Source organism: Convolutriloba macropyga, chromosome 2, assembly GCF_964194025.1.
Source record: "Convolutriloba macropyga chromosome 2, txConMacr16.3, whole genome shotgun sequence".
Lineage (NCBI taxonomy): Eukaryota > Metazoa > Xenacoelomorpha > Acoela > Convolutidae > Convolutriloba > Convolutriloba macropyga.
In genome coordinates, this window is record NC_134469.1 from 71,044,276 (window position 1) to 71,064,405 (window position 20,130).

General features: G+C 32.6%; 1 protein-coding gene across 6 annotated transcripts in view; it reads right to left on the minus strand.

The window, feature by feature from the left end:
• LOC142335435 (uncharacterized) overlaps positions 1–19,181 on the minus strand; it is a 55,853-nt gene extending 36,672 nt beyond the window's left edge. The window contains exon 1 of one of the 6 annotated variants that reach the window (XM_075383922.1): positions 19,052–19,181. The gene's annotated coding sequence lies outside the window, so the exon portion shown is untranslated. The other 5 variants (XM_075383921.1, XM_075383920.1, XM_075383919.1 and 2 more) reach the window with 5 other exon arrangements.
• Positions 19,182–20,130: the final 949 nt, after the last annotated feature.

Below are 20,130 nucleotides of genomic sequence, written 5' to 3' on the forward strand. Positions count from 1 at the left end.
CAGGTTGCTTAACTTTTTCCTTAAGACTCTTCTGAGGGCTTGGAACCCCTAAATAGATCTTTTATTGTCGTGTAGGTAGCGTTCTTTCATTCAAAATCGTTATGGGTACGGAACTCATTTTTTTAATACGCACCCTTTGTAGTGAGTGACCATTTTTACGCCGCAAACTACAAAAAGTTTTCTACAAAATTCAAATACGAATTAAATACACTTTCTGAAAGAGAAAATATAATATTGTTAGTATTGCCAAAAATTGTTTGAAAATGAAATTGATTTGTTGAGGTAAAAATAGATGTGAGTAGAGTATCTAATGTAGTTTTGAGACGTTTGTTTTGGTATTAAGTCATTGCTCAAGGAAGTTAGAAATGACAATGAAACTAGTTGCCTAATTTTACTAGAATTTACCAATGCAAACTTTAGTTTTAATTTTGAACTACTGGAACTTGAATAATTTAGCTGACCTCTAAATTACTTAGTTTTTTTCTTGATGGCTGCGGTTCAGTTTAGAAAGTTCTGCCACTATTACTCTATCGGATGAAATGGAACGTTGCTTAAACTCTAATATTCTTAATGTTGAAAAGATTTAAAGAACTGTTTTAAATATTCTAGCAGTTTCCTTCAAAACTATAATACGGCAAAATTTATCAAAAATGAATTATAATTTAAAAGTAATCAAAACAGTAGGTTAACTAATTAGTCCAGAATTGCCCTAATCTTATTTATGTAACCCACCAACCAGCTAATTCATGCCTGATAATTTGAGCTATAATAAAATTGGGTTGATTTTGTCGCAACTATCCAGACCTCGATCTTTATGGATACTGCTTGTATCGCGAGAACAAATCTTGAGAACCTTAAATGCTCATGGAAAATTGGGGAAAGTTTCGTCATTTTCTCGGAAACAAAATTTTTGTGAGATATTTTGTACAATATTGAAACTGAGATAACTTTTTTAATCTTGACAGTTATTTTTATCTTTACCAGCTGTGAATCATACGTACCAGTTTTTTTTTTAATAAACATCATTTTTTTCCAAAAAAAAATAAAAATTGAATCTCTTTTAAAGCAACATAATGAACAATAAAAGCTTTGATTCTTTAATTTAGATGTACTTTTGTATGAAGTTGAACATGCCTCCGTCTCTGTTGAGATATAAAATTCTTGATAGGTGTCTGCACGTAATTGCTTTTGTTGTCCATGGTTCATTGCCAAAAGTATATCGGCTGCCTTTTGTAGAACTCTTTTCCTTAATCTTTTTTTTATTTTCATAAGATTTCTGTGGCTGCGTATGTTTAACATTATTAGAGTTGAATGGTTTCATTTTTGTTGGTCTTATTTTACCAGCATTTAGGAGCTTGTCAGTTCTAATATTGAATTCGCCACTGATCTAAAGTTGAAGAAATTTTACTATTGATGTATCAGAGGTCAATTGTTAGATACCTGAATTCCTAACAACTTTTTATCCAGTAATTAAGAGCTTTTAGATGCTGACAACAAATTGTTGTCCTGTAACATCATCAACAATAATCACCAGTTCATATGATATATCTTTTCAGTTTGCTTCTTAATTATTATCTTAATTGATCTTGAAAAAATCTTGAAAAAAGATCATTTACCGCACATTGATCTTAAATGACTCCGTGTTTCAAACTCTCTCGCATCAACAACTTTCAATCTTACGAGATCTTTTATGCAAATATTTGCGTCCTAAAGTCTCATCGGATTGTCTATAATATAATAAGTGGGACACCCACTTGCTTCCTCAAGTAAAACTTTGTTAAAGACCAAATTCTGTCACTGAATTCATTCAACCAATTTAAACGCATTGCGGCCATACGCAAGGCTCTAATCTTACAGAACCTCACCTAATTGATCCGTTTTTGCTTTTGATTCCAGGATGGAGCCGCACATTGCTAATTTAAACCATATAGCTCACAGCATGTTTTACAAATTGAGGACGTTTTCGCCCCAATTGCCTGGATTTGTTCAGCTTTATTACAGTTATGGTTTTCAAAGATTCTACACAATGAAGTTCAATGTGTAACAGACTGAAAATTCTGAGTCCGCTATGTGCCAGTTTACCATGAAATACATGAACAAGAAAACCCGTAGACACTTCAAACATCAAAAAAGAAGTTTGTGGGGCTGAAATGATTTTAATCTTTGCGCCCACCAGACCGATAAAATACATTTAGAGGTCTAATCAAGACCAGATAGGAACATGCATACTATAAAAATCAAGGCTACGAAATATATGACAAATATGGTTTGCGTTCAAAGAGGTCACGGTCAATGTGCTTTTTTATTACCGTTCTTACAAAAAACGCAGTTAATCAATTGTCCTCGAATTTTCCACTTTTATTGCCTTTTAAAATGAGATTTTCTGTTGACGGGGTGAAATTTAGCTTGAGCGTATCTTGAAAAATTGTCTTTATAAGTTACTGAACGATTCTAATTCAACAACTTCTAACTTTTTTGTTCAATTCTTTGCTATCAATGCTTAACTTTTTTCGTTTGATACATATAAACAAAAAATAACAAAAACGCTAAATATATTGGCATACAATGGATAGAATTATATCAGAAAGAACTGCCAAAAAATAAAAACCTGAAAGAACAATAAGCAGCGCTATAAGTTAACTCAAAACAAATAGATGAAAAAATTACTTTATAAAAAAAATGGATAGCGTTTTGGAAAGAGAGAGAGAGAGAGAGAAAGAGAGAGGGAGGGAGAGAGAGAGAGAGAGAAAGAGAGAGAGAGAGAGAGAGAGAGAGAGAAAGAGAGAGAGAGAGAGAAAGAGAGGGGAAGCAAAGAGATCATCAAATTGTTAAACCAAATCATCAAATTTTTAACCCAGAATTTTTGTTTTCCAACTTCTTCCAAAGTCGCGTTAATCTAAACACACAATGAGGCACAAAGCAACTAAAGCAGGGGCCTCACATGAAAGCATGCAATTTATTCCGATAAATCTTAGTTCGCACTTTACAATTATATTGCGAGCATATAATATTCCAAACATATGATATCAAGAAGGACCGTTTAGAAAAACAAATTAATCAAATTGTACCTTTAGGTTTCTACCTTTGTGAAAGCAGCAGTTATAATTTTATGACTTTTTCTCCAACCAATCCGACTTCTCGCTTTTCACTCTTTTAAATCAAAGTGGACTTTTTAAACAAAGAAACAGACGTTAGATTATTTGATTTGTTTCCAATAGAAACAAATACACTGCAAGATTTTTTTTAAAGAAACTTAATGATTTTTGATTAGTTAAGTATTGTTTCTAACACTCTTCTGAATGAATTTACTGATACAAAAAAAAGAAATAGCTTCAATGAGAAAGTATATTGACCATGTAGCGCTATAATTTACTATCTAACGGAAAACAATTTACTCACATTAAAGTTCCTATGAAACTATTTTCTAGAAGCAATAAGCTTTTATGAAACTAATCATTTATAGAGTAATGAATTATCCAACGGTAGATAGAAATAAGCTCATTCACTTCGCGTGCAAAAAAAGTTAGTTCCATATTGATGAATATTGAAGCTATGGCGTTATTGCAACTAAGCTATGCCTCATGCGGATAATCATAAAATAATTCTTCAAAACGTCTTTATTAAAATATATTTTGTATCCTACTATGACAAAAAGGTTTTTTTCTGTCTCTATGTTTAGTAAGCTATACCAGAGAAAAAAATATAAGCAAAAACCGATGACACAAAAGTTGTAAATATTATGGATGTTTTCTGAATACAAGAATTCTTGTTTACTCAAGAAAGATCTCAACTAACAAAAACGGATTTAGGATAAAATTTACTCTGGAATTGGCTCTGTGTCACCCAGTAAGTGTCTCAAATTTTCCAATATTTAATTTTATTGTTGTGGTATTATTAGAAACGTATGAGCGGGCGGAACAAGAGCATTGAGTGATAATTTGATAAAGCAGAATGAAAAACTGAAAAGTTTGTTCTCTCTAAATTCTCACCCACCGATGAAAAATTATTTTACGTTGAGTTATCCAATAACAATGCCGAAACTGTATGGAGAAGAAGTCGCTTTCATTCTGTAAAAAGCCGGATCATAATTAAAAAGAATTTAATGAAAAACGCTGGTACTTTTCCACTTTCTGAAGACTGTTTTTGCATCATCAGATAGTAATGCCAAATTAACTATTATTTTTTGAGAATGTTGTCTGCGTTATTCTTATATTGCAGCTCAAAATCTGTACAGCTAAAACCCACAAGGAAATCCAAATCAAGCAAACCATTTTCTGCAGTTTTTTTCATACTAAAACACGGTTTAAAAAACATTTGAGTGCATATTGACAAAAATTTTTTCACTTCTAATAGAATTTTGCAGTCAGACAACATTTGTTTGAATGATTGATATTAATAATCAATTGTATATCTTTTTTTTGGTTGCAGACATTTAAGAATACCCTAACATTTGAGTTTACATAGCTGACTTTTATAAACAGATTTTTTGATTAGAAACATTTCCCCAATCTGAGCTGAGGTGCCAGTTTAAAAATCAACAAGTCTGGACCGTCTCAGACGGAAAACATGTAGGTCCAGACTGTCCCAAAGAAACGTCTCTGCCCAAAATTTTGGGGGTAGAAACTTTTTGCTTTGTTTTCCCGATGTATCTCCATACTTGTGCATATAGGCTGTACAGTACCCTTTTATAATATGTTTTTCTCAAGTATAGATATCATAGAGTGATGGTTACGATGAAAGGCTTTAGTAGTTGGTGCATCTTTAAATAATAAAACGGTTGACGGACATCTTGGTTGAAAGGGCTGCCTTTCATTCATTTACAAAGAGTGAATTTTTCAGACTTCAGCAATTACTGATATTTCTTTGAGTAAAATTGTCCAAAACATAGCAAAATGTTGGCGACAGTTTTTTTCTGCGTTCAATCTTCGCAACTTTTGAGCTCAAGAGAGTTGAGATTGTGTACGTAAAAAACTTTCACTGGAGTAAACATTCTAGAGGGAGTGCTGAATCAACCGTGAGTGATTTTTATTTTTATTGTCAAGTCGAACAATTTTAGTGCGCTTAACGCCACTATATTCAGAAATTCGCGCGTTCAATGTTGCCTATGTATAGATTTTGTTCTCTCAAAACTGGCTTTATCCAAATTTTCATGTGCTCAAAATTGCGTATGTCCAAAACTTTCGTGTGGTCATTTTTGTTTCCAGACTGTTTAATTTTGAACGCACGATGTCTCCTTGTGCGTTCATTTTGGTGTGGGCATATCAAAATCTGGCCTGAGACCTCAGCCTGGGCAGGGATAATTTTTGTATCTCTCTGCAAAAATGGACTTGACAAAATGCGTGTAAAGTTTTAGTTCCTCATTCCAAATATATTTGGAGGGTTGGAACAAACAGCCATTGAGTATTGAATAGTTACGAATATTATCTTCTGACATCACTGCAGTGCGCATGGTGGTGTAATATATCCCATACAATATCTCCTGTAAGAATATAAACAAGCAGATCAATGGTCGAGAAGAAACAAAAGTTCAGCTAAAAATCTAGTTTAGGCGATAAATTTTAAGCCTTTTGCTAAGTAACAATGATGATGAAATAGCAAATTTTATCAGTGATAAAAATTCTGCATGTCGTGTTTTGCTAATCTCAATTGCGAAATTTGTGCCCTACTTACCCCGAAACAGCAATTGAACCCCGAGGAAATAATATGGGTTTCGTGTCGTAAAACGTGTCTTAAATCCGTACAATCACCACCTAATCAATAATGTTCCAATTACGGACGCAACTATTCAAGAAATATGTCTTATCGATTAGTCTGTTTAATATCTACAGAAGTAGTTGTATTATTTAGGTTATACTATTGTAAAGAAGAGCGAATTATGATGTACGTGGTTTTGGCTTGTACAATGAAAGAACAATTCAACCTTTTATTTGTCCGAATAATTGTTTTGAATGGAAAAACAATCTTAAGAGTTAAAGTTTCAATTTTAAGTAGCCACAAACCACGTTTAAATAAACTCTTGCAAAGATGTTTACATTTTGGTTTGTCGACTGTGATTACTGGGGCTTGGCTTATGTGTTCGGTATGGCTCGATATCTAAATTTATCGACTTATACTAAAGCCTCGGTTGACTTAATTGAAAGCTTGTCAAACAAAAGGTTGCGATCGTTAACCAGTTAATAACTAACAGAGGTTTCATTAATCAAATGTTGCATAACGGCCCTTTCTTAGTCTGGAATAAATTTGAACTGACCTGTTACGCGGAGCTATAGACTTTTATAGACTTTCTTGGAGCAAAATTAAAATGATTAATTGATGAATAACCAACTGGACAACTAACAAACATTAAAGACAAAACAAAAGTTGCGCCAACCTTGTTGGTGGCTATTTTATTTATTTTCTTCTCTTCTCAGATTTGTTATGCTGTAAATAAATAACCGGAAATTTTATTGATAAAATAAGTATTTTCTTTCTCCAACGACGCGAAGTTCTTGACGGGTTGTCACTGCGTGAATGCGTCAAAGTTAGAAATTGGCCGGTTGTCAAGCTTGCGGTAAATTTTAAAAGCCGATTGGTTTCTCTGTCTCCGTTTAGTTATCACACCAAGTGTAAACTTAAGGACGCCCCCATTTCAAATATTTACTTCCATCCGCGAATCAAATTCCCCCAGGAAAAGTTACTTTATACCTCAATAAGCGGACAATTTCGGTAAACTATTTAGTCTAAATTAGGTCCCACAAAATTGGGGGGCCTTGAATATAACCTAATTAGACTCTTATAAATGTAAGATAAGCGCTTTCATCAGCTGAAGAGTTTTCACTCCTACTTGCTGAGCTAAGTGTTCCTTTTACCATCTGGTAATGTTAACAAAAATAATGTTAATTACACTCTTAAACTCACTAACACAAAATTCTTCAGAAGTGAGAACGAGGCACAGAAGATTTAATGGACCACTGGTAGTAGTTAATGCCCAATAAAATGAAAGTACAAATAATTACCTGAAAAATTTATTGTTATTTTACAATATTTTGGCTCTAGCTTTGCAGCAAGGCTATAAGTAATGGAAGTTTCTGGGGGGAATGGCTGCCCAGGGTGATAATGTGAATGAGGAGAAAGCTAATAAAATGGCAAGAAAGAGTTCATTACTAAATTGACTGCTGAACAAATTTTTCAACCCCTTTTCATTTCCCCGCGTGCTCCACTTGACGAAAGTTTTCCTGGATTTTTGACGTTGATTGTAGACAAGAAATAATTCAATTTGCTATTTTGAATTTGCCCTGCTGTACTGTAACCTTGCAAGTGACAGCACAGCCCTTCAACAGTTTCAAAATTAGCTTCCAATTTCTTTTATCTGGAAGTAATTTGTAAGTTTTAATCAGTACGCTCAATTCTGGCCATATGAGAAAAGTGAAATGCTTATCAAATTGAGCTTCTTTCTGGATAGTTGACAGGAGAGGGGGGCTGGGGTTGGGGTTATTTGTGAATTCTAATTACCTCGCGTTTGAAATGGCCTCGGTTGTTTTGGAGAAATTTCGGCTTTAACAAAAACGCAGCGTTTTGATTAATTACTTTGATTTAAAAACTGAAGTGACTTGGGTAGAAGAAAATTGTTTAAACTTTGGAAGTCTTTACAAAACAACTAAATTTATCATCCAATTGTCATCGGATTTGCATACCACGAAATGGTCTTCGCATATTTTTAGCATGAGAAGATCTTTTCTTCTAATGCTTCGGAAAATACAACGTAGCAATGCATCACTTATATATTCTTTCCTGGATTTAGACGAATACAACAAAGTCAACTAATGCAGTGAAAAAACAAATTTCGATAATCCTCAAGCATAATATAAAATCTTAAAATAAAGGATCAAAACGTCAAAGTGATGACATTTAAAATCTAGAATCGACAAACAACAAAATCATTAATTTTCCCTTTGAAAAAATTGATCAAACTTGACAAGACATGCAAGATCTTGAGTGTACTGAAAAATATTAGATGCAGTAACAATAACGTGGAGCACTTGTAACCTCTTGTAGTTACTTTGAAAAATTTATGGCAATAATTTACAGCAAGTATTTTCTGACGCCACTTGCTAAATGTTTGATTTTTGTTTTCACATTAAACGAATAAAGTAATTTAAAGATCTTTTCATGGTTTCCAAGTTGGTGTTAGAGCATTCGTTTTTTTTCTCAGAAACCAATAATTTGATGTAGCATTCCCTTTGACGACTCTCAAGTTGATGATATTTTTGGATCAGAACCATTTTGTATCCCCGAGCAAGATTAAGTTGTTCAAATTGAAGAATAAACGTGTAATAAAATCCAAAGTTACAATTAGGTAGGAATTAATTGACCAGTTCTGAAATTTAGTCATATCCAGGTAAATGAAAATTGCAATTTGTAAAGTGCAAGGCGAGGGTGCTCATTTTTAAACACAATTTAATTGCACAACTATTGTTTATCGTCAACTGGATTGTGCTTACTTATTCTTGACAAAAAAACGCTTGCAAATTTCCGTTGTAATTTTTATTAAAACTGAAATTTGTTTAATTTAAATTTCTTTGTTTATGTATCGAAGAAGCCAAATAGTTGCAAACTTTTGAGTTTGCTGCAACGAGCCGTTGTAAATTATTATAAATAACTTAACTAAAAAATGCAAATGTCATCCACAGGAGGGAGAAAAGTGTGAGATTTTTAAACTGATTATGGCATCAAAACAAACTACACACTATGACTACTCAGACCGAGGTCTCACATCAAAATCGTCTAAACCAAAGATGAATGCAAGAGGGAGGCGTCTTGCGTTAAAAGTTACATAGTCTGGAAACATCGAAAGACGTAATAAAAGCCTGATCATTATTCGACCAAAAGGTTGACGAACACTCGAATGTTTGACTGGAAATGAACCCACAATACGTTCTGGCAAACAATTGAAAATGAGGAGAATGCTCGTAGGTCTGAATATAAATACACAAAAGTGTGGAACACGCACAATGAACTGGACATTAGCGCTTTCCATAGGGAACCGTCTGAACGCAGTCAGCGTCCAGACGGTTTATGAGGATGTTATGAACATACTCGATTTCAGTCCGGAGTTTCAGTCAAAGAAATGAAATCAACAATTATGTTCCCCAATTATGTTCAATGTTTCCCAATTTTAACTGATGTTTGTCGCTTAAACCAAAATAATCACTTTTCTTAATTTTAATTTTGTTTGGAAAGTATGAATTGTCATTAAAAAACATCTTAAATGTCCCGCATTCCATTAAAAATGATGAAAATAGATTTAATAGGATCAATCGACGAAATAGTTATAAAATTTAATATCTTTTTCATTTTGAAGGAAGAAATTCAGCTTAACGTAACCTCATGTGTATACAAAATATTTGTCATAAAATTTCAAATCATGCACTGAGATATTTTTTGATATAGACTCACAACTGGTGGAAAATTGTCTCCCGTGATCAGATAATTGCTTTTTTGTGTAAAACTATTGTGCGCTAAGAGTTTTCACTCTTTTTGAGCCCTATAAAATATTTGTTAAAGCATAAACTGAAACATAGAAACATAGTGGTAAAATGACCAGAGTGTAACAAAACTAGATAGCATCAATAAACTAAAATGAAATCGAACTGAGAAAGGAATTCTTTTACAGCTCTCTTTGAAGGCGAAAATCTTCAAATTCAAATTCAAATTTGTGTAATAAGAAAGAGAAATGTGTTTATATTTGCGGGATCTTTTCCGTGTATGTCCTCCAACCCAGTGGGTTCATATTATCTGCATCTCCAGACACAAGTGCCATATTATTACACAATGAGTTTCAATCTAACGGCACCAGCTGATCACTAAACTTTTCCCAAACAGTTGAAAAAGATGATTGGCAAGTTTCTCGAAAATATCGTGAAACATCAATAAATTGTGCACTATTTTCTAAAAATTGCGCAGCATTTTTTGGCAAAATTGAAGATATTTCCTTTTTGCAAACATCATAACATTTCAGTGGGTAACTTAAGCAGAAACTGGCCGATTTTGATTTCAACCTGCAGGATTTCGTTTGCGCTAAAATCTCGAAAGTAGAATACATCCTTATACCATCAATTCCGATAAAGTGGGTTTTACCCATTTTGTATTATTGATTAGAGGAATATAGGAAAATTGGACAATAGCTACTCATTCCATAATATGTTTTTACGAACTTTTTGTACCTAAAATTTATTAAATGTCTCCGTAACTTCCAACAAAATTGACTGTAACTCTAATCGGTATAAGAAATCAAATCACGTTGATAATACAAACGGTTAACTATCAAAACAGGTTAATATTACGAAGCAATTTAACTATTAGGTAAAAAAAATCCCGTGGCTCAGTTTTACTTTAAATTTGACCTGCTTTCATTCCTTAACTTGATTAGAACTAAATGCACGTAACTCTAATCACGTTAAGGAATCAGACGATAGATAATTTTGTTGACAATTACGGAGACACTTAGCGAACATTATGTAAAATATGTTCGTAAAAACGTATTATAAGATGCGCAGCTAGTGTCCAAAATTCATATATTCCCCTAATCAATGGGTAAAATTGCTTTATCGGAATTGCGGCTAAAAGGATTTATCCTACTTTTCAAACTTTAACGTAACCAAAATCCTCAATTTTGAAATCAAAATCAGCCGGTTTCTGCTCAATTAACCAATTGAAATGTTATGGAAGCTACAAAAATGGAAACATCTTCAAATTTAAAAAAAAATGGAGAACAAATTATAGAAATTACTGAGCTTTTTATCGATGTTTTACGATGTTTTGGAGAAACCTACCAATCATCTTTTTTATCTGCTAGTTTTATGTTCAAAATTATAGTTTAAAAAATGATGAGTTTTGAATTCATCAAAAAAATCAGCAATCAGCATTTTTTCGATAAATTTTTTAAAAAGAAAATGGATTAATTTTAATCAAATTTCGACCCAATTTTGCCCGATTTTTTTAAAAAGAGCTTATGCATTTTTGGTCCGATTGCTGTAATGCTTTTTGCTGTAATGCTTTTTCTTGTCATATAATTGACAGATAATATGCTAAGAATTGTTGTTGACAATTCCATTTTAAATAGTGCAGTTTATATAACATAATAGATCGTACCAATTTGTAATTGGTCCTTTTTTTATTTTCTTTTAAATTTGCTGATTATTAGGACGCTCACAGGGTCATGTTAGTGGCTGAGCAAAGAAAATTTTTAGAGGGTTGTTGGATTTTTTTTATGGGAAGCAGCTTTTCGCATTTTTGAAATAGGTTTTTTAAACAAAATATTTTGTTTATTTTGTTTTTTCTGTTTTTTTTAATCCATTGATGTTGAAAATCAAGACAACTGCCATATAAAACTATCTTTTACTGGACAGATCGAATGTGAAAAATAGTTAGCAATTCACTTGAATATACATTATTTTTTGAATGTAACCCAGATCCATGTAACTCTTGCATGTGCATGTAATTAGTAAGTAGAAAACATTTTAGCTGATCGCTTGGTCAAATTTGACCGCGATGACTTAGATACATGTATTAGCGACTTTCAATAATTAGTATCAGTTTATATTCGTGAAGAAAAACTTAGGAAGAGAATTCATTCAGAATAACTAAGTTGCTCAGAACATGGACAAAACTTTACTTTGAAATTATTTAAGAAATGTAAAAAAAATTGTGAAATTATTTAAAAATGATAGAAATTGTTTACTATTCCCAACTCTAAAGCTATAGCATACTATAGCATAGTAAATAACTAAAAGTTGGTGTATCTTACCCCGTTTTTGCGGCTTTTGCTAGGTGATGTGGAAATGGAAGCTGATTGAATTTTGGAAAGAAGTTTTCAAACTGAAAGTAATGTTTTTAATCAAGGCCTTTTAATCTCCCCAGAAGGGGGCAACAAAAGGCGAGCTGCTAAGTGCTAAATGCATTTCCCCTGGGGCTTTCCTTGCCTAATCCATGATAAGTCTCTCTCTGCCTTGTGATGAAAAAGCTGGAAATGGCCTAACTGCTTGTCTGGAGCCGGAATAAATGCCCATTTTCTGCCCATTTAACATCCCTCACTGTGGAATAAGTGCATTGCAGTGGGGAGGAAAGCCAGACTCAAATACAACATGATCAAAGAACTAAGACTGCTCTATTGCTTCATCTCATCTGTCTCATTAGATAAAAGATACCTCAACCGGATTAGGCTATGCTTCACCACTGTCCTCAGTTACATAAAAAAGTTAAACTCTAAAAAAATTTACAAAAAGAAAATTCGAAATGAAAAATAACATCTTATTCTAAAAATAATTAACACCGAATCTATCCCATTATAAAAAGAGGGAAGCCGAGTATTGTTTATTATATTTAACAAGCGAAAAAATTGATGACATGGTCGAGGTCTTGAGACTTTATGGAACAACTTAATAAGTAAAAAGGGGACAAAAATTGGCTTCAATTATAGTCGAGGGCCCTAGTCTCAGTAGAGCCAAATTATTTTTATGGGTCCCGACTATTTCCGCCGCATGGGCAACAGAACTATTTTCATACGCAGAAATAAGAATCAGGTCGGGACAAAATGGATAAGATCTAGCGGAAGTTATTGCTTTTCATAAAGAAGTTTCATGTTGTTGGCTTGTGTATTTTGCTTGTTCTTCATATGCGACTGTTTTGACAATTATTCCTCATCTCCATTCTAATGATCACAAAGATGAAAAAAGTTTAAAAATCGTTTTTGTTCTGACTGAAGTTATTTTTACATCAAAAATGTCTCGCAACAAAAACTTTACAAAGCTCCTCAAGCTAGAAGATGTTAAAATTGTTCCGAGCAAAGTATATGAATTTGGAGGACCTTTTATGTAGATCACATAAATAAAAAAGGGCAACAATTTTTGTCGCACTAGGGTCGAGGACGAGTAATAAACTATTATATAAATACTAATCAAAGTATTTTTTAAATCTATATACCAGGGTTTGATCGCACTGATCTTCACTAGTAATCCACCATAATTTGACAATACAACAACTCCCACATGTAATTCATTGATTAGTTATTATAATGCAATTTTCACTAATCTTCCACTAGTATTCCAAAGATTTAATTGTATTTTAAATGAAAATTTGATTAACAAAAATTCCGTAACGTGTCATCATTTTCGACTTCTCACACGTGTGCATTTCGCACGTCAGTAAAACGAAGTTGTGACAATGAAAAACAGCGGTAAGAGCAGTTGAGAAAAAGAAGAGGGAAAAAAACCCAGAGCACACTGGTAAATCTCAAATGATATGAACTTGATTTGAGACCTTTCCAACACTACAATAGCTATCTGATCATAACTATTGTCCTTTGGCTCGAATGGCACCATCAATTCTGCGGGTAAGAAACGGTCAAATACCGGCACTTTCTTCTCACTTGTGGCCCAATAGTTTCCCACTAGTGAACTACTAGTTTTCCACTAGTACCCATTAGTGTACCACTAGTTTTCCAGAATAATTCCAATATTGATCCGCTAGTGTCTACTGAAAAACTGCATTGAAACACTAGTGTTCAACTATTAATGTTTAGTAAAGTTGTAGGCAATCAATAGTGGAGAAATTTATAATAGCTCACTTGTGGCTTTTTCAGACCTGTTTCAAAATTTCGATGATATTTGGGCCAAACTATTTTTTGTTCACTGGTTTCAATAAAAAAATACGGTTAACATCTATGATCTTCTAAAGCACATATCAGACTTTCATATGCTATTTTGAGATCTATTTTCTATTTTACTCTACTTGTTTCTCTTTTTTGCTTCAATTGGAAAGTTTTCCACACATCCGGGGAAGATTTAATGCTAAATTGAAGATTTCAATATTTTTTTCTTGGAACAAAAAAATATTGTAATTTTTTTCAAAAGTGCAGACGAAACTGTTTGAGCTAAACCAAAATTTAATTTTTTTTCAATTTTTGGTCTATCTGCTTATTTTTAATTTTCTGCCAAATTTTGTGTGCTTGATTAATAATAGGTGAAAGTGAAATGCATAAAAAGCTTGCTCTGAACGTACTGTTTTCAACAGCCGCCATCAGTTGTTCATGTGGCTAAAATCTAGGCGCTGTTATTTTCTAGAAAGAGAGAAAAGGCCAGTTTTGCGCCAATATTTGCTTCGGGTCGTATTGAGAGTCTTCCGTCTGTTTTTGCTAATTCTCATTGGCTTTCGCTGATTGTTTTCGCTTTGGACACTTGACAACGTATCCATACGAGAATTTTTAGAGGCAGTTGAGGTCAAAGATCAAAGTCATAAGAAGGCCCCCAATTTTTTTTAACTGCAAGGTTGTCAGAATTCATTATGGCGAATGTTATAGGAATGTTATTGGCGAAGGTTATTTGTTAACTAACACGGTTTTTGAAGAGGTTCTCAATTGTACCATTTTTGTATCTCTCCGAAAAATTATCTACTGGCCAAAGATGGACAAAAGAATCCGGGCGGTGACAAATATTCTGAACCCCTCATACTCTTGGAAGTTGTAACTATTAACAAAAGTTTAAAGATTGAAGCCTCGCGGTTTGAAGAAAATTTTTGACTGATGTCTTAGTTGGATATGCATTATTTTTAAATGCATGAAACCGATTTAATCTAGACTGAAACTTGGACATTCAAAAGTTATCATTTTTTCATCAACATTTTTATCCTTCTTGCTATAATATTTAATTATGTATAATTATTTCGTTTTGTTCCGTATATGATCTTCCCAATAAAAACGTTTTTACTTTAAATAAAAAAGTTTTTCGTGAGAGTTTCATCTCTTACTAGATGTTGATGCAATTAACTGCTCTTTAGCGCACCCGACAATGATCAACTTACGTGAAGTGTCTCACAGTTTCTGGATGATTTTCGGCAATGAAATGATTATTTAAAATTGACAGTCCCATGTAATTTAATGTTACTACTCGAGAAAATTAATCTTTCAAATTTATTCAGTGATATGATTAATGGTCTTTTTTGTAAGATCGAAAAGCTTTAAAGCTTCAATCAATTATGCTTGTGTTTTTATAAAGCATTACCCCAATCATTCCTGTTTTTTTTTGAAAAATACACTCAATGTTTATAAAAATCGAGCTTACTTAAAAAAGCTTATTCTTATAGTTTCTGATACTTATCAATATTAAAATTTGCGAGTAAAAAGATAATCGATTAAAATATAATAATTTTATACTAAAAAGTTAAAAATACAAAAATACAAAACCTGTGTCTGCACTGCTATGCATTTTATAATAACCGTCTCAATAACTTGGCTTAGTAAAGAAACGGAAAATGTTTACTATGCCCACATTCTACTCGATTAAATCGATTAAATAGTTTTTCATTTTGAAAAAGAAACTTGTTCGTAAGAATCATTTAACAGATGTTCAGGTAACTATTTGACTTTTAGTGCCTGCAACAATGATCAACTTAAGTAGTCAGTCGTACGCAGTCTCCCGATGATATTTTATTCTAAAACAAAGAGGCTCGGTAATGTCCGATCGCACATAATTTTACAACCCCGCTCATCCACAATTTTGGCATAATTGTCTACCAAATGAGGAACAGATAGAAATCCCCAAAAATTCAAGTATTTTCAAAAAGTGGTGAGTGATCAAAAATGTAGCCTCCAAAGCAAATAGCTCAGTCGATTAAAAAATGACGCATCAAATTGATGATTGGCCATTATTAAGAAAAAGAGTCAAGACGAACAACAAAATCAAACAACAACAACGAACAATAATTACATCCAAAACAGTATGACCATTTAGAAAAACTTGAAATCAAAGTCAAAAAAGCGTCAAACTTAAACTAAACGAAGGAAATTGTATTTCACTTTCACTTCAATCCACAATAAGAATCGGTAATAATTAAACGACAACGAACAAAAACAAAAAGCTTAACAAATTCGCTTATGTTTTTTAGAGACAAATAAATTCAAAGTAATCAAAAAGATTAGAAAACTGAAAAGATTCCACAATTTTATGATTACCTATGTTTCTAAGGGAGGACACTAAGACTTGTCATTATTCAATTTTTATGCGGTTACAAAAAAAAACAAAAAATAGACAACAATCAAAAATTCAATTAAAAAATTCCAGAAAACGCTGTCGAAGTCGTGAAGCCATATTTTACCCCTAATGTGTTATGTGACCTCTTTATAATGAGACTGCCTTACAAGAAGACAAAAAGAAAGAAACGGCAAAATTATGTCTTTTTTGAAATGTTCGAGAAAAATTATTTCCAAAGGCAAGAAAACCATTTTGTGAAACCATCCCTTATGGCTCTTTTTTTTTACACCAATATTGTCATATATGACCCATATTTAACAAGACTAGGTAAAAAAATTTGACAAAGAGAAGAAATTTGCGAAAATAAAAAGTGTTTGATTTTTGTTCATGAAAAAAAAGTTTTTTGAAAGTCACGAAAACCATCAGCTATCTACTAATATCAGAATATGGTCTCATTTATTCTTTCATAAAAAACAACTGAAAACCTGCCTTATACAGGAAATTTTATACAAATAAAAAGAAAAAGTATTAATGACAGCTAAAGACGAAACAAAAAACTCTATTGATTTCTTCGAGAAGGTGGTGTCGAAGCCATTAAAGGCATGATCTATATTTTAAATGATTATGAACTGTTCAACTGTGTTTTTTTTTAAACGCCAGTAACGTGGTATGTAAACTCAATAATGTGATAAGGTGACATAATGAGTGATCGTGAAAAAAAGTGCGAATAATTTGAATTGAAAAATGTGAAATCTAGCAGTATCAAAGCTGAAAGACATAACTTTAGGCATAAAACCTCAATGTAGAATAAATTTTAATTCGCTGGAAAGAAGAATTATTCTTTATATGGTGACACTAGGCTACAAATTGACCAAATTGGAAAAGAACTAGAGAACTAGAAGCAAAAATCAATAAGCCCTTAATTATTTTAAAAAAGTATTTTTTAAACGTCAAAATAACTATGAGTTTTCATTACAAAACTAGGCACAAAGATTTGCAGCTGCTTAGGAAGTCAATTTGACCTGTCACCAGTGAGCTTAGATTTGAAAAGTTCTATTCTGAAAAGACCGACCGTTTACTATCCAAATTATTTTTGGATTACAGCGTCCAAGACTGCTCCAAAAATAGCCCTGCTATTGTTGTTCGTCCCTAAGGAATACTAAATTTTTTGCTTATTATAGATTATAGATATAGATAGTTTGTAAAATAAAAATTAGAATCTGTTGCTGAGATTTGATAATCAAGTAAATTCAGCAAATAACAGAGCAACAGGGCACTTGCAGTTGAAATGGAAGTAGTATTAGCCCCATTTCCAAAGATTTTGAAGAGTTTACAAAGTTTATGTTTTTGGGTGTTTATTTCCGGCAAATTTATTCAAAATGGACTAAAGAAATTTAGTTCGTGCTACTTTTGATGAAAAAGGCAGAACTTGAAAAATTTCAGTCAAAATGTTTGCAAAAAAATTAATTTAAAATATTCAAAAAAACTTTTTTCCTTAACAAAAAAATCAAAAACAATATTTTAAAAATTTGAACAAATTTCAGAAAAATTGAAGAAAATATTGGCAAAATTTCAGGAAACTGTGAATTAAATTAACTTAAATCGGTCTAATAATCACAAGAATTTAAACATCGATATCTTGCTCTCGAAAAAAATCAATAAAATAATTGAGTTCCATATTCTACGCAGGATGGGCGTTTTATTGATACGACTCACAACTATCTGGGATGAATATATCAGTCGGTTAAAATTGACTGAACAAAAAAACCCATTTGAGTATATAGTTCCTCCTTCCTCAAGAGGGGTCGGAACAATGATTATCTGAGGTTGACAACCCCTGATAACAGAGTGCTAATGCTAAAAAATTAATCAACGTTAGTTTTTTTGGAAAACAAAACTTAATGTTTATTGTAACAGAAAACGTTAAAAGTTTTCGATCACTTTCGCTCAAAGTTTGCGATCACGCTCAAAGTCTTCCTTTTTCATAAAGCGCTACCCCAACGATTCGTTAGTTTTTTTCCTTCTGATTACTTATCTTTTTCGAGCGAGAACTTATCACCTTCAAAAAAGAAAGTATTTTCTAGTAAAATTTTGTAATCGGGTCAAATATGATAGTATTCTTGTAAAATATGCTCTCTTTTTGAAACCTGTGATCACTTTTTATCATTATCAGATAACTGAGATGTTTCAATTGAAATTGACTACCCTTCACGGGGAACCTCTTCAAGTTTTGAATAAACTGATTTTTTAGTTTAACATCAAGAAAAGATTTACAATCAATTTCAGCATCTATTTCTTTCCTTTACAGTTGCACCGATTGCTGGAAATAACAAAAAAGAGCATGAAATGGAGCAGATTTTTTGACAATAAATTTGACAAAACAAAAAAAGTGTCACAGAGGATGAATTTTCTAAAAATCAGAGATACCGAATTTGTTCCTCGCTATTAATTTTTCCATTAAAGTTTTCCCTTTCTAACGTTTTATTCAGTCCTCCCTGCCATTGGCATTGGAAAAAAAATCATCAGATCAAATAAGAAGAAAATAATAGACGAACTAATTTATTAGTAAAAAATATTTTCAATTGAAAGCAATAACCAAAATTCATTGGCGTTTTAAATGACATAATTAAAATAAGTTATTTTGTTAATAAGAAGAACATTGTTAATTTCCTCTGATACACATAAGAATAAAATGCAAATGGTAAAAGAGGCAATGTAAAGTTAAGAATTTAACATTATGTAAAATTATAAAATCATTAAATTGCTTAACTAAGAATTTGACCTTACCTTAGTAAAAATAGGCCTAAAATGGCCTAAAGCTAATCGCTTATTAGTTATCAATTTATTGATTAAGTTTTCAGTATTCATTTCTAAAGAGCGCAGGACAAAAATTCGATTAAAAATACGAATTTTTGTCCTGCGTTACATGCAAAAGTAATTAATTGAATCTTTTTGAAACATTAATCGCTCACATTTTCAATAATTAGATCACGTTACAGTTTGTCTTAAAATTAAAATGGGAAATTTAAAGGAAACAATGAAAATACCTTTTGGAAGTGCACTCGACTCGACTAAAGTAAATAAACTCTAGTTGCTGGTACAAACTGGTTACCAACTTGAAGTTTGAATTTGAGAATGTAATCCGAAATATGCCACATTTTCATGCATCAAAAAGTGTAGAAATAAGCTAAGAAAAGTCTACTTCTAACAAACAGCAGTCAATTTAGGTTAGATCGCACTATATTGCAAACAATCATAACGTAAGCGGTATTTATAATCTAATAAATATTTACTTTATATACATTTTGCAATATTTTTCCTGCTAAAAGTTACGGTAGGTTTTTGACTAGCTTCTCACATTAACATAGCTTTTCTGCTATGTTAAAGCCCACACGGAAATGGGCGTATATAGTTCAACCATTTATGGGCACCATTATCCAGAATTAAAATTTGGACGAGACCTGAGGTGTGACAGATTTTTGCTGTAATTTCTCCTTGAAAACATTTTCATACGAGGAGTCAACAAAACTAAGCGCGGGGGCGGAGGGGGGGGGGGGGGGGGGTTATGAAATAAATCCTCAAATTGTAGACTCGATGACCCACATCGCGGTCCTCGTTAAAGTTGACCTGTAAGTACCCATTCAGATCATATATGAGTATTCAAAAGCACAAACAAACCGAAATCAGCCAAGATTCAATTTTGTGTGCGTTCATGAGCTGCTAATTTAAAAGTGCGTATGAAAATATGTTATCTATAGGCTTTGGATATCACCGGTACTGGGGTCAGTTCTGATCCCAACAGAAACCAAGATGAAGTAGAGTGCTGAGCCGACGAAAAACGTACCAAATATAAGGAAGCATGCATTGAGAAACATCTCTTTCACACCGTTAGTTTTCAGTGTAGGTTAGATGATGACTCGAAAAAGTCAAAATTATTTCTGGAGACTAGCTGATATATATTGTCGTCAAAATAGGAGAAATCATAAACCCGAATCATAAATTGTGTCAAAACTAGATTGAGGTTTTCAATACTACTGGAAAACAACCTTTGCTTCAAACTACCTTTGCTTCGAAGGAACTATGCAAATGGGTGTCATTTCAGTTTGAAGACGCTGCTTTCCTACTG